This window comes from Gossypium arboreum, chromosome 7, assembly GCF_025698485.1.
Source record: "Gossypium arboreum isolate Shixiya-1 chromosome 7, ASM2569848v2, whole genome shotgun sequence".
Taxonomy (NCBI): Eukaryota; Viridiplantae; Streptophyta; class Magnoliopsida; order Malvales; family Malvaceae; genus Gossypium; species Gossypium arboreum.
Genome location: NC_069076.1, coordinates 70010428 through 70025290, shown reverse-complemented (window position 1 = coordinate 70025290; position 14863 = coordinate 70010428). Strand labels below are relative to the sequence as shown.

General features: G+C 35.2%; 1 non-coding gene across 1 annotated transcript; it reads left to right on the top strand.

Annotated features, from left to right (window-relative positions):
• Positions 1-10792: 10792 nt before the first annotated feature.
• On the top strand, positions 10793-10898 carry LOC128296220 (small nucleolar RNA R71). Its single transcript, XR_008286769.1, has one exon. It is a non-coding gene; the product is annotated as a small nucleolar RNA R71 (small nucleolar RNA).
• The last annotated feature ends 3965 nt before the right edge of the window (positions 10899-14863 follow it).

Below are 14863 nucleotides of genomic sequence, written 5' to 3'. Positions count from 1 at the left end.
TTTTTGTTTTCTTATAAACACATATCATTTATTTCATTATATCAATATTTCATATACCATAGTTTCCATGTATTCCACATATATTTATTTTCCTCCTCCTCCTCTCCATTCCACATCCTTAATGTATATAGCATTCTTGTAAGTACGATTTCACAATTTACTAATAAATGTTCACATCAAACTGTCTACACGAGTCATAGTCATTTAATTATTTATAATTCGAGATACAGAGCTCCAAATTAAGATCCGTAAATTTCCCCTGAAACTAGACTCACATATCGTTCCACCATAAAATTTTCATAATTTTGGTTTATCCAATTAGTACAGTTTATTCATTAAAATTTCCCCTGTTTCACTTTCTGACAGTTCTGACCTCTCTTCACTAAAAAATAATTATCTCATAGTACAGAACTCGGATAATGTTCTTGTTGATTTATCTTGAAAATAGACTCATTATGGATTTTAAAAATATAATTTTGAGCCTCTAATTATTTTTCTCCAAATTTTTGTGATTTTCCAAAGTCAGAACAGGGGATCACGTAATCATTCTGAATCAGTCTCACGAAAACATAAATATCTCAAAATATAGAACTCCTTTTATTTCTATGTTTCTTTTATATGAAAATAGACTCATTAAGCTTTAATTTGATATCTCATTCAGTCTCTGATTCAATTTATAATATTTTTGGTGATTTTTCAAAATCACGTCACTGCTACTGTCCAAAACAGTTTTATTGCTAATTCACTCTTTCACACTTTCTTTGTATTAACCTCATTTTAACATTTATATCACAAATCATTTTCACCACATTTCATACATCACAAGTATAGGCCCATGATCACAAGATCACCATAAAATCATCCTCATGTATAACTTACTTGTTTATAACCTTACCACATCCTGGTCACTTAATGAACACATCACCTTACCACATCCTGGTCACTTAATGAACACATCATTCACATAACCAAGTTCCTGCACATATTCATCACAAAACTCACAAAGCAATACTTAGAGAGTCTCCGTTGAACACTTCGGATCAATCCTCGATACTTGGTGGTTTTAGCACATAGCTCCACCCATCATATAGTTCGGCTCTCTTGTACACATGGTGAACACTTAGTACCACCCATGTGACCTAGCCAGCTTTATCTCGTAGCTCTCTTGTCTACATGGTGTCCTTCACTTGGAACCACGCATGTGACCTAGCTACATATATCCCGTAGCTCTCTTGTCTACATGGTGTACACATAGTATCACCCATGCACCTAACTACATCATAATGTCTTGTAGCTCTCTTGTACACATGATGTGCACTCAAGACTATACATGTGACCTAGCTACATACCATCTCAGATCATCCAATCTTTTCAAGGTTCAATCGGATTTCTCTTTTCCAACAATTTCACCAATCAAGTAATTATCCACAAACATATTTCCAATATTTTTATAAAATATCATAATACAAGTAATAGTAATGTATTACTTACATATAAACTTACATCTCATTTAATATCAACATAATAACATTAAATTACACATTGTCTTATTAAAAATCATATGAACTTACAATTTCCCATAATATCCATAATCATAGAAATCACATTTATGTATGATATTCAATGCACTTCATGTACCATAGACATATTTTAAATCAATTCATAAACTTGGCACCATAATCATTTAATTTAACATAATTCAATTAATTCACTAAATTTAACTTTCAAATATAAATTACAAAGATTATTGTTGTATTATTATCATACCAACTTACATACTTTCAACACCTCGGAGATCATAGTAAATATATCAATTTTACATTGAAACATGCATAAATTAATACTTATTATACATATGAACTTACATTGATATTAAAACGGCCATTTTACCAACTTTCTCAATTTTCGATTTTTCTCTCATTCTAGGTTCAAATCTCGTTTCCGGGATCTAAATCATCATATTTTACTTATTTAATTAATGTACTATTCAAAACAGTCCTTAACTCAAACTTTGGAAAAATTACAATTTTACCCCTAAACTTTTGCATATTTACACTTTTGCCCCTAGGCTCGGGAATTAAACTTCATCCCTTATTCTTATGTTTTATGACATGATGATCACTTTTCCCTTCTATGGCAACATCAAATTCTCACTCTAACATATATTTATGACTATTAGGTATTTTTACCGATTAAGCCATTTTGCTCGTTTTCACTTAAAACCGAGTTGCACAAGTTCTCAGTAACATAATTTAAAACCTCATATTGTATCATAAAACACCAGAATACACAAATTTTACCTATGGGTATTTTTCCAAATATGAACCCTAGGTTGAATTATTGCTAGCATAAGCTAAATCAAGTTAGGGACTCCAAAACGTAAAGAACTTGAAAAGCGGGGTTAGAACGGACTTACAATTGAGCTTGGGAAGCTTGAAAACCCTATCCATGGAGTCTCCTTGGTATACACGTCCATGATGAAGAATATGAGCAAAATTGGCTTTTAATTTTGTATTTTAATTCATTTTACCCTAAATGACCAAAATACCCTTACTACTAAACTTTCCAAAATTCCATCCATGTCCAATTTTTGTCCATAACTTAGAAATTGGTCAAATTTCTATTTAAGACCTCCTAATTAATATTTCAAATCAATTTCATATTAGAAACTTCTAGAATGCAAGTTTTGCAACTTATTCAATTTAGTCCCTAACTTCGAATTAAGCACTTTATGTATAGAATTTATTCACGAAATTTTCACACAATCATGCAATCATATCATATACCTCAAAATAATCATAAAATAATTATTTATATCTCAAATTTTGTGGTCCTGAAACCTCTGTTCCAACTAGACCCAATTTTGGGCTATTACACACTGAGTTCCCAAACTCACCCCATTTTCGTTAACCTTGCAGGTGAGCCTTGATGAGGAGACTTGGAGCCGGAGGGGATTCAGAGTGGCCATGGTGATCGCTTTTGAACTTTGCAAATCAGTAACTGGTTTTTATTTTAGTTTATCTTAATTGTTAATATTATTTGTTTTTGGGTTGTAATAAGGCCATTTCAACTATTTTCTGGAATTATTTTATTCTTCTTAATAACTCTAAATTTTTCTGATAGTAATTCAAAATGGGCTAGATTTAGGGCGCATTTTCAAAATGACACTCGTTTTCAAAATAATGTAGCGATACAATTAATCAGTTTATCAAAAATATCCACTTAAATGAATTTCAACTCGTTTATCAAAGTGTGGCAATAGTTGTGGGCATGTCTAGGATTGGATCCATTCAAGAGCTTGGTACTTAAGCAGCCTTCATGGCTCACCTCCTCTGTATCGGATACCTACCTGGTGCACAGCTTCCATTCACTTTGATCATATAGCAAAGACTATCTTTTAAAACACTAGAAAGGATGTTGAAAGAGGCTTGGGTTTTTTTAAAAACTTCAATGTGACACGTCGGATCTGGCTATAACGTCTGGGCCGGGTTTGGGGTGTTACAATTCTCTAGAGAATAAGATGATTCCTATTATTTTATTGACTCTATTAATCATGTTATTCAACATCCATTATAAGAAATCGTTCATAAGGACACTTTGGAACTGTGTTTTGTTGAAAGAGATGAGGTAGATGAAGATAATGCTGTGATACCTATATTTTGGGGAAACAACCTAAAATTTTATTTTAAATTCTTTAAAATTAACTTATCATGCTTGATTCTCTAATGTCTTAAAGTTTAAACAATCAATGCATAAATGCCTATGTTTTAATTCAAGATATATTAATCAAAATCATAAATCAATCAAAATTTATCCTAAATATGATATGAGAGCTTTTCAAGAGAACAAGGCGCTATTCAGGATTTTTCTGATAATGAAATAAATACCCCCCACACTTAAGATGTACATTGCCCTCAATGTACAAAGATAGATATTAGAGTATAAAAATAAGATAGGGAGAGAAGTGAAACTTCCTATATGATGAATTCTTCGAACTGGAGTTCTGGAGAGTAATCGATTCAAGAGTGGAGGAGGATACTGTGGTGGTCGTAGAAGTTCATTAGGCCATAAGTCCTGCGCTAAAAGGATATTATCTCTAGTGGTAGCTATGGTCGTGGGCGAGCAGGACATGGCAGTCGTGGAGAACCTTTTCCGGTAGAGTTTTAGTTCCTATGTGATAATGAGCTTAAGAGCTCTATATAATTGTTATAAAATCAGGAAATTTTTAGGGATATTAGGAAGAATAATTACTAAAAAAAATAACCAAATTAATAATTAAAAATAAAATTTCTAAAATCTACTAAAAATAAAAAGTTGTTTTTAATAAAAATTAAAAACATAAAATAATAAATAAATGTTTTTAAACATCTTCATCGCTGGATGGTTCGCGAGGTGGGACTGGCGATGAGATGTGGAGGTGCTGAAAAATCTGCTGTAGAGTAGCATCAATGTTGTCAAATTGTTGAAAACATTGCTGCTCGAATCGAGTGAGGCACTCAGAGATGTCAACATATGAAGCCACCGATTGAACTAGACGAGAGGGTGGTACTGGCTGAGTCGGTGGGTCCTTGTGTTGTGGGGGAAGATCATTGGAAATGTCCTTGTTGGCCTCCCCCTCTGTAGATTGGGTGAGACGATACTGGGGAGGTTAGGTTCCTCGGTGTCTCTCGATCATCCTCATGCTAAGCATGCTCGAGATGCCTTGTGGAGACATCTGACCGATGAGGGTGAGGGATGATTCTTGGGCCGCAGCGTTAAGGGGCCCGAAGTGTCGCGCCAGTCGAGTCATGTAGGGGCCAGTGGAGATGACCCCCTTCCGATACCACTCCGTCTAGTGCTGAATCGCAAGGGCGATGAAATAGGAATGGTCGATGATGTGGCCGTGCGACATGCACTATAAAAAGTAAGCGTCGTGAGTGTTGATGATGCCAGTACTCTCTCGCCTCCCTGTAGTCGTGTGAGCCAAAATGGCGTGTAGGTACCTCAGGGATGGTGGGAGAATTGATGCCTTGGAGCGGCTAAGATTGTAGGAGGCTGCGCCAGGGGCCAAAGTGTGCTAGCACTTCGAGCGAGAGAAATGTATGTGGCGAGCGAGAGCATCTAAGTCATTCTCTTGCTTGAACTCCTCCGTATATAAACCCAATGCTGTACCGAATTTTGGGACGCTAGGCTGGTGGACTAATCCGCTTAGGCAAAATTGCATCGTGCTGGGATCATCGTAGTTCGTCATTACGGTCTGGAGATGGAACGTGGAGCATATTTCCATCGTGAGCTCGAGGTATGTTGGTTTGATGATCCCAAAGAATAGCTCCCAAGGTTTGGTGGTTAAGAGGGCCCAAATCGCATCAGCCAACTGAACTTGTTCTACGGTGGCCCAGTCGATGTAGCAGCCTGCAATTAAAGGTCGAGCTCGAATTATCTAGAAAAGTTCTTCTTGAGGCCCACGGGGAAACTGTAGGAGGGGGTGACGAATTTTTGTGGTTGGACCCGCAGAAGATGACGCTCCCTTCCGTTTCTTGGAAGCAGAGACAGCAGCCTTTTTATCACGTGAAGATGACATGGTACCTGCGATTAGAATCATCAAGTCATCTTGATGATTGGTCAAAGTAAAATGAAGACAAATCTTAAAAATCATAATTTCAAGCCTCAACTACTAAAACTAACTAAAAACGATAAGTTCAATGGTATACTTTTGTGGCACTAGCATGGTGATATAAGTAAAATGGCAAAGAATGGAATGCACATTACTATATGAATGAATAGAAATGTCAATACAAAAGGCATGATTATTTCAACTATCCTAACCATGGATAGTCATTTCTAACTAATTAAATGGAGTAGATAAATCATGTAATGAGTAGGAATTTGAACATGAAAAAGATTATGACTTGTATCATAAATGATATTTGTGTGATAGAGAGATAAAAATGTCATGAAAAATATAGAATACTAAGATAAATAGCATTATAAATGAGTATAATTAAAGGGAAAAGAGTAAACAAATGCTAGAAAGGTGAGAATGGACGTCAAAAATGAAGTTGGAGGCGGTGCACGTGCGTGGCAGAGAGGCCATGTGAACTTGCAGCGGCTAGGGTTAGGGTTTTTGAATAAGGAAGAAAGTGAATAGTGTAGGGTATTTATAGATTTTGGGCCACACGTGTGACAACCCGAATTAGGGCCTAATCGGAATAGTGGTTTCGTGACCACAAATCCGAGATAGAAATAATTGTTTTATAATTATTTTGGGGTTTATGATATGATTGCATGATTGTGTGAAAATTTCGTGATGAAATTCTATGCCTAAAGTGCTTAAATTGAAAGTAGGGACTAAATCGAATAAGTTGCAAAATTTGCATCCCAGAAGTTTTTAGTATGAAATTGTTTTGGAATATTAATTAGGAGGTCTTAAATAGCAATTTGACCAATTTTAAGTTCATGGACAAAATTAGGACATGGAAGGAATTTTGAAAGTTTAGTAAGGAGGGCATTTTGGTCATTTGGATATTAAATGAAATAAAATGGGAAAAATAACACAAAATTGATCATCATCCTCCTTAGTTGCTGCCGAATTCTCCTCTCTCCATAGCTAGGGTTTCTTCAATTTTCAAGCTCCATAGTAAGTGATTCCAAGCCCGCTTTTAATGTTCTTTACGTTTTGGAATCCTAAGCTCGATTAAGCTTATGCTAGTAATAATTTAACCTAGGGTTCACATTTGGAAAAATACCCATAGGTGAAATTTGTGTATTTTGATGTTTTATGATAGAATATGAGGTTTTAAATTATGTTAAATAACTTGTGCTACTCGGTTTTAAGTGAAAACGAGTAAAGCAGCATAATCGGTAAAAATACCTATTGTTCATAACTATATGATAGAGTGAGAATTTGATGTTGTTGTAGAAGAGAAAATGTTCAGCATATCATAAAATATAAGAATAAGGGCTGAAATTAAATTCCGAGCCTAGGGGCAAAATTGTAATTTTGAAAAGTTAGGGGCAAAATGTAATTTTTCCATGATGTGATTTTTGGATTGAAATAAATAGTATGAGTATTAAATGAGCTAAATGTGTTATTATAGATCAAGAAAGACGCGAATTGATCTCGAGCTGGGAAGGAAAAAGTTTTGGACTAAATTGCAAAATTTCCACATTTTGCACCAAGGCAAGTTTGTATGTAAATATTACAATAATTTCATGTACATTCTTATATTTCAGCCTATTATATAAATATACTAGCTGATGTTAAAATATAAATCGACTATTGGAAGAATGGAAATAAATATAGAGAGAGATCCGGTTGAACATTTGGAGAGATCGAATGAAATAGAGGAGCGTAGCTAGGTCACATGTATGATGCCGAGTGCACATCATGTGTACAAGAAAGCTACGAGACACCTCAGAGTAGCTAGGTCACATGTGTGATACGAGATGTATCCCATGTAGACAAGAGAGCTACGTGAAAGATAAATGTAGCTAGGTCGCATGCGTGATTCCAAGTGAAGGACACCATGTAGACAAGAGAGCTACGTGAAAGATAAATGTATCTAGGTCGCATGCGTGATTCCAAGTGAAGGACACCATGTAGACAAGAGAGCTACGAGACAAATCGGTTGGGTGCATGAGTGGTACTAAGTGTTCACCATGTGTACAAGAGAGCCGAACTAAACGAAGTATGATGGTGGGTGTGTCTTTGAAACCATTAAATATCGAGGATTGATCCGAATTGTTCAACGGGATGGTTTTGTGGTGATATTGTGGTTTGGACCTACACTTATGGTGAATGAAATGTGGTGAAAATGATTTGTGGTATATACATATACAAGATAAAATGAGGTTAGCATAAAGAATGTGTGAAAGAGTGAAATTAGCATTAAAACTGTTTTTAGATGATAGCGATGACGTGATTTTGAAAAATCACCAAAAATAGGAGGAATATAATTAGAGGTTGAATGAGATGTGAAATTAAATTTTAATGAGTCTACTTTCATATAAAAGAAACAGAGCAAGCAAAGGAATTCTATATTTTGAGATATTTACAATTGTATGTGACTTGCTCAGATGAATACGTGATCCCCTGTTCCAACTTTGAAAAATCATTAAAAATTGTACAAAGCAAATTAAGAAATATAGTTTACATGCATAAATTCCTTATTGAGACTAGTTTTAAATGAAACAGACTTCAGGGTTGTTTGAATTGTGTACTGAGAGAAATTCAATTTGTAGTGAACAGAGGTCGATCAATGATTTGTGTAATGGGAAACTTTAACTAATAAACTGTACTAATCAGCTGAACCAAAAATTATAGAAAAAATCAGCAAAAAGCTTTATGAGTCTAGATTCATGGAAATTTTATGGATTTGAATTTCGAGTTTTGTAACTCGAGTTATGATTTATTTAGTGAATATGACGCCAGAGAGACAAATTTTAATCAAAGTGGAATGAATAGTGAAGTTAAAGTAGATATACTTGAATTGTTGTGTAAACATGTTAGATTTTTTTTTAATTAGTATTTACATACTTACTTACTAAGCTATAAGCTTACTTTTTTTCTCTCTTTTGTCTTATAGTGTTCTTCGGCTTGCTCAGGAGTTAAGGATCGTGAAGATCTACCCGCACTATCATACTTTAAGGTATTTGAACTAAACGTTTTGAATTATGGCATGTATAGTAGGCTTAATTATTTTGTTACGTGTCATATTTGTCTAGGTTTAAAATATTAGTTATAGTACTCGACCAGCTAATTTGTACAAGCCATTAAAGTTGGCTAATATTGTTCAAGATATATATTATACGATGCACTATCAAATTGGATGACATATTTATATTTCGGTTATGTTTAATGGTATGTGTTATGTTCTGGTAATACCTTGTATCCTGTTCCGGCGACGGTAATGGGTAAGGGGTGTTACAACACGGCCATGGCATACGCCCGTGTTCCCCAATTTATGCCTGTGTATTTCGCGTTTTTCTTATTTGGGCACGTCTGAAATTCGTCCCACGCCCGTGTACCTCGGTAGCGACAATGTGGGGACCTGCGCCATCTAATAAGACTCTATCTCCAATCTTAAGTTGATTTAGAAAGGTATTGAGCTCGTTCTGTCGTAGATTAAGTTTGTCAAGTGTTCTTGGTTTATGCGTCTGCTATTCATCGAGTTCCTCGATTTGTAATATTCGATCTTCATGAACAGGTCCTCTACTATTGCTTGAGAATGACTCGTGTGCTTCCTTCAAACTCCTTTCCTGTAAAGTAGGTTGTACCATATTGTCAGTTCTAGGAGAATGGGTTAAACGATCACCTTCAATTCCCGATGTGTTGCTAGAATTACGAGCTTGAAGGGTGATTGTTTCGTCTCCCAAACGGAATGTGAGTTCACCAATGCCAACATCAATAATCATTTTAGCAGTTACTAAAAAGGGCCTTCCCATAATTAAAAGAGTGTTGCTATCCTCCTCTATATCTAGAACAATAAAGTCCACAGGAAATATAAATTTATCGATTTTAACTAGTACATCTTCAATAATACCCCTAGGGAACCTTATAGTTTTATCTGCTAATTGAATGCTCATCCTAGTTTGCTTAAACATTTTGTAGGGCATGACGTTAAAACTAGCCCCTAAATCAGCTAATGCATTATTAACATCTAAACTACCAATTAAGAAAGGAATTGTAAAACTCCCTGGATCGTTTAGTTTGTTTGGTAGTTTATTTTGGAGAATAGCTGAGCAAACTGCGTTTAGCTCCACGTGTGACGCCTCGTCCAACTTCTGCTTATTTGCTAAAAGTTCCTTTAAAAATTTCATTGCGTTTGGCATCTGCTTTAGGGTTTCAATAAACGGTAAGTTAATATGTAATTTTTTTAAGAGTTTAAGGAATTTACCAAATTGTTCATTTGAGCGGTCTTTCCTTGTCGCATTGGGGTATGGAACACGAGGTTTATATTCGACGTTCACCGTTTTGTTTTTATTGTTACCTACCTCACCTTGACCTTTGCTTACCATAGTTTCTTACCTCGGTTCTGGTTCAGGCTCAACAACTCTTTTTTCATCTTGAATATTAATTATGTTGAGCTATTCCCTTGGGTTGGGTTCAGTATTACTTGGCAAGCTACCTTGTGGTCGTTTGGAAATTAGTTTGGAAAGATGGCCTATCTGAGTTTCGAGCCGTTGGATTAATGCTTGTTGACTTTTAAGTGTTGTCTCGGTGTTCTAGAAGCGAGTTTCTGACACCGAAATAAACTTTGAGAGCATCTCTTCAAGGTTCGGCTTCTTTTCCTGTTGGTAGGGTGGTTGTTGGTAGCCTAGAGGTGGTTGTGGTCTTTGATTTCCTTGACCGCTCTATGAGAAATTGAGGTGGTTCCTCCAACCTGCATTGTAAGTATTACTATATGGATTGTTTTGAGGTCAAGGATTATTACCCATGTAGTTTAATTGCTCGTTATCCATGTTGTGGCCATAAGGTTGGTATTCCGAATGGCTTGTTCCACCTCCACTTGCTTCGCACTGCCTTACTGGGTGAACCTGTGAAGAACTAAGAAAACCATCAATCTTTTTATTTAAGAGTTCTACCTGATTAGAGAGCATGGTGACCGAATCGACATTATAAATGCCGGCTATTTTCGTTGGCTTTGTCCTCATGACTTGCCACTGATAGTTATTCAGTGACATCTCCTCTATAAACTTATATGCATCTTCAGGTGTTTTATTATGGATGGTTCCGCCAGCAGCTGCGTCAACCATTTGTCGAGTTGAAGGATTCAGGCCATTATGGAACATTTGAACCTATGGCCAAAGCGGTAACCCATGGTGAGGGCACCTTCTCAAAAGGTCCTTGTATCTCTCCCATGCATTGTAGAGTGTTTTTAAATCCATTTGCACAAAAGAAGAGATATCATTATGTAATTTAGCCGTTTTAGCGTGCAAAAAATATTTTAGTAAAAATTTTTCGATCATTTGTTCCCAAATCCTCGTGGTAACGAGTTCAACCACTGTTTAGCTTTGTTCCTTAATGAAAAAGGGAATAACCGAAGACGAATGGCATTATCAGATACACCATTAATTTAAATGTATCACATAATTCTAAGAAGTTAGCTAAATGAGCATTGGGATCCTCATCCTGCAAACCATCAAACTGAACAAATTGTTGTATCATTTGAATAGCGTTAGGTTTTAATTCAAAATTATTTGCAACTACAGCAGGTCTAACTATGCTCGATTCAGTTCCTGTTAAAGAAGGTTTAGCACAATCATACATAGTGCGTGGAGCAGGATTTTGATTAACCACAATTGCAGGAGGTAGCTGATTGCCTTGGTTTTCAACCATCTCTTCAGTTGGGGGTTTAGTATCATCTTCTTGCTCGTTCTCTCTGTATCTTAAGCTTCACCTTATTTCTCTTTGATTTCTGCGAACTGTACGATCGATTTCTTCGTCAAAAAGTAATGGTCCTGACGGATTTCTTCTAGTCATAAACTATAAAAACTTGCCAAGAGAAGGAAAAAGTAAATTAATAAATAATAATAATAAATTAAAGTGCATGAAAAATAAATGGCTAAAGTAATAAAAATTGAGTGTTCCTAATATTTCAGTTCCCCAGCAGCGGCGCCAAAAACTTGATCGCGAGATTTCGTGATAGGTTTTAAATATTTATAATTACTCGTTCTTGAACTAACTATTATCGCGATGTAGGCAAGTGTACCTATCGAACAATAGTATAGTTTTAGCAAAACTGGATTGTCGAACCCAAAGGAACTAAACGTACTAGTAATGACTGTCTTTTTATTATCTAGCCTAAGAATAAAGAGGTTTTTGTCTTAACTAACTAATTATCTAAACTAAGAACGCACAGAGAATGAAATTGGGGAATTGCTTTTGGAAAAATCGATTGAATGAAGACAATACCTAAGGAAAAATCCACCTAGACTGTACTTGTTATTCTGGCTCCAAATCAGACGATTTATTCATTTAACTTGTTCCGTAGAGATCCCTAAGTTATGTTATTATCCCTATTCAAGACTAATAACGTCTAATCCTTAGATTGAATAACCGATACTTTTCTCTAATTAACACTCTAGGGTTGCATTAACTCGATCTATGGATCCCTTATTAGGTTTCACCCTCATCCGGTAAAATCTTGTCACCCTATGTCTAGGTGCGCAATCAACTCCGCTTAATTATGACAAATGTACTCTTAAACAGGGTCTATTTCTCCTCTGAATAAGAGCTTATCTTGAATCAGTATCCTGGGATATCGAATAATTAAGAACAAGTCAAATATTTATCATACATTTCAGAAAATAATAACAAGATTTGTCTTAGGTTTCATTCCCCTTACGTATTTAGGGGTCAGAATAATAAAGAGTACAAAACATAAAGAAAACCCAAAACTCTTGAAGGGGAATTGAGGAGAGATCTTCAGTCTTGATGATGAATCCGGCTTCTGAGATGAATCAATCGGCTCTCTTGGAGTAATTCTTTACCCCCTACTCTCTCCCCCCTTTCTTCTTTCTCTAGGTTGTCTTTATAGGCTTTGGAATGCCTAAAAGCCCTAAAAATTAGCCTTTTCTAAATTGGACTCAACTTCAGCTCAGTAGGGACACGCTCGTGTGACACGCCCGTGTGCGATTACTTCAGGCCGTGTTCGAGCCTGCCAAATTGACACGGTCGTGTGGTCTGCCCGTGTGAGGAGGTCCAGGCCGTGTTGATTTTGTACTTTGGTCGATTTTATCTGTTTTTGGCTCATTTCTCGTTCCTTTTGCTCTCCTATGCTCTCTTAAGTGTAAAACATGAAATTAAAGCATTAGGAGCATCGAATTCACCCATTCTAATGGAAAATCATCCATAAAATGCGTTAAACATGGGGTAAAAATATGTATAAATTACGATTTATCAAGTGGTTTCGAGACCACAAATCTGAGGTCGTAAAATTATTTTAATATTATTTTTGGTGTTTACAGTATGTGAATTTATATGTGTGAAAATTTTGTGAGTTAATTTTGTCGTTTAATAGCTCAATTTGAGAAAAGGGACTAAATCGCGTAAAATGCAAAAGTTGCATTCTACATGATAAAGGGGTCTATTTGTCATGGCTTATTAAATGAAAGGTCCTTATGTTGTAATTTGACCCTTGATAGTGGAATTTGAAAAAAATGGGTATATATTAAGTGATTTTATAATGTTTTAATTAAGGGTAGAATTGGTATTTGGTTATTAAATTAATATTAGTTAAAAAATAAAATAAAATGTTCATTAATTCATGCCTTCATCAACCGATTTTATCAAAGAATAAGAAGAGCATTTAGGGCTTTTTTATTCGGCACCTTTAATCCTTGATTAAGGTATGATTTTTTATCGGTTTTTGATGTTTTCTATGTTTTTGTAATCGCTGCTTTGTATTCCAGCTAGCCCATGTCTCAATTTTTGAAAGTGTTGATGATTTCCAAAGTTACCATTGATGAATTCTTGAGCTTTATGATGTTTGATGATGAATTATGAAAGCTTGGTGCTTGATATACATGTTTTGTAAAGAGATTTTTGACAAAAATGTCAATTAGGGATTAATTTGAGAAAAGTGAAAATTGAGGGGTTAAATTGTGAAATAAATGAAAGTTTTGGACTGCTAGGGGTCCCTAGGAAGTTCAACTAGGCTTGTGTGAAATTAAATTTTGTGTAAATTTTGTTTTTTTGTGAAATAGGGACTAAATTGAATAAATGTATAACTTTAGGGGCTAAAGTGAAAAAATGCAAAATATGTGTTTGTGGATTAAATTGAATGAATTGGTGATTAAATGGGTTAATTTTGAATACATATAGATCAAGAAAGAAAAATTCAGATTTAGATCGAGGAAAATTGAAAGTTATCGAGTAATCGATCCGATTCGTCTATTCTGAGTACAAGGTAAGTTCGTATGTGATAAATGAAGTTACAATTATGTTTTTAATGCTTTAATAATGCATAAATTGTATATATGTGACTACGATAGTGTACGAAGATAAATCAACAATGTTTGGCACTTAGTGTGCGTTTCAAAATAGCTTCCGCTATAAATAGCACTTAGTGTGCGAATTGGAATAGCTTCGGCTATATGAGGCACTAAGTGTGCAATACCGAGATAGCTATAGTTTAATGTGATGGCATTAAGTGTGCGAGATGGTTATAGCTTTAGCTAATCAATGATGTACTTAGTGTACGAATTCTTAGAACATTGAAAGACTTTTGAACGAATTAATGTATTGAACAAAGAGGTGAGAATGAAATAAATAAATACGGGAAAATTCAGGTATGTACGATACCTATGTGGTAGTTGATACTATGTGTATGAAGCTTGATGAATTTGTATATACGTGTGCATTAGAATTGAATGATGATATAAGAACTAATAAGGGTTTATTAATCGATGTTTTATATTATATGAACTGTTGAGTATATTTGGTACAAACTTACTAAGCTATGAAGCTTACTGTGTGATATTTGTCTGAGTTTTATAGAGTATCGAAGCTAGCTCAGACATCGAGGATCATTTGGAACCATCATCACACTATCGATCATCTTGTTGGTACTTTTGAAGCTTGTATATATGGTATATTGTAACAGCCCGATTTAGGGCCTAGTCAGAATAATGGTCTTGGGACCACAAATCCAGAGTCAAATAAATTATTTTATTGTTATTTTGATGTTATAGCATGATTATTTGAATGCATGGAAAATTTGGTGAGATAATTTTGACGTTCGTGAGCTCAATTGAGAAAAAAAACTAAGTCGCATAAAATGCAAAGGTCTTATTTTGATAGCTAAAAGTGCCAAATAGCTAGGGAACCTAAATTGGGGGTCTTTAAAGGGAAATTAAACTCTACGATTGTGCATGGTCGGCT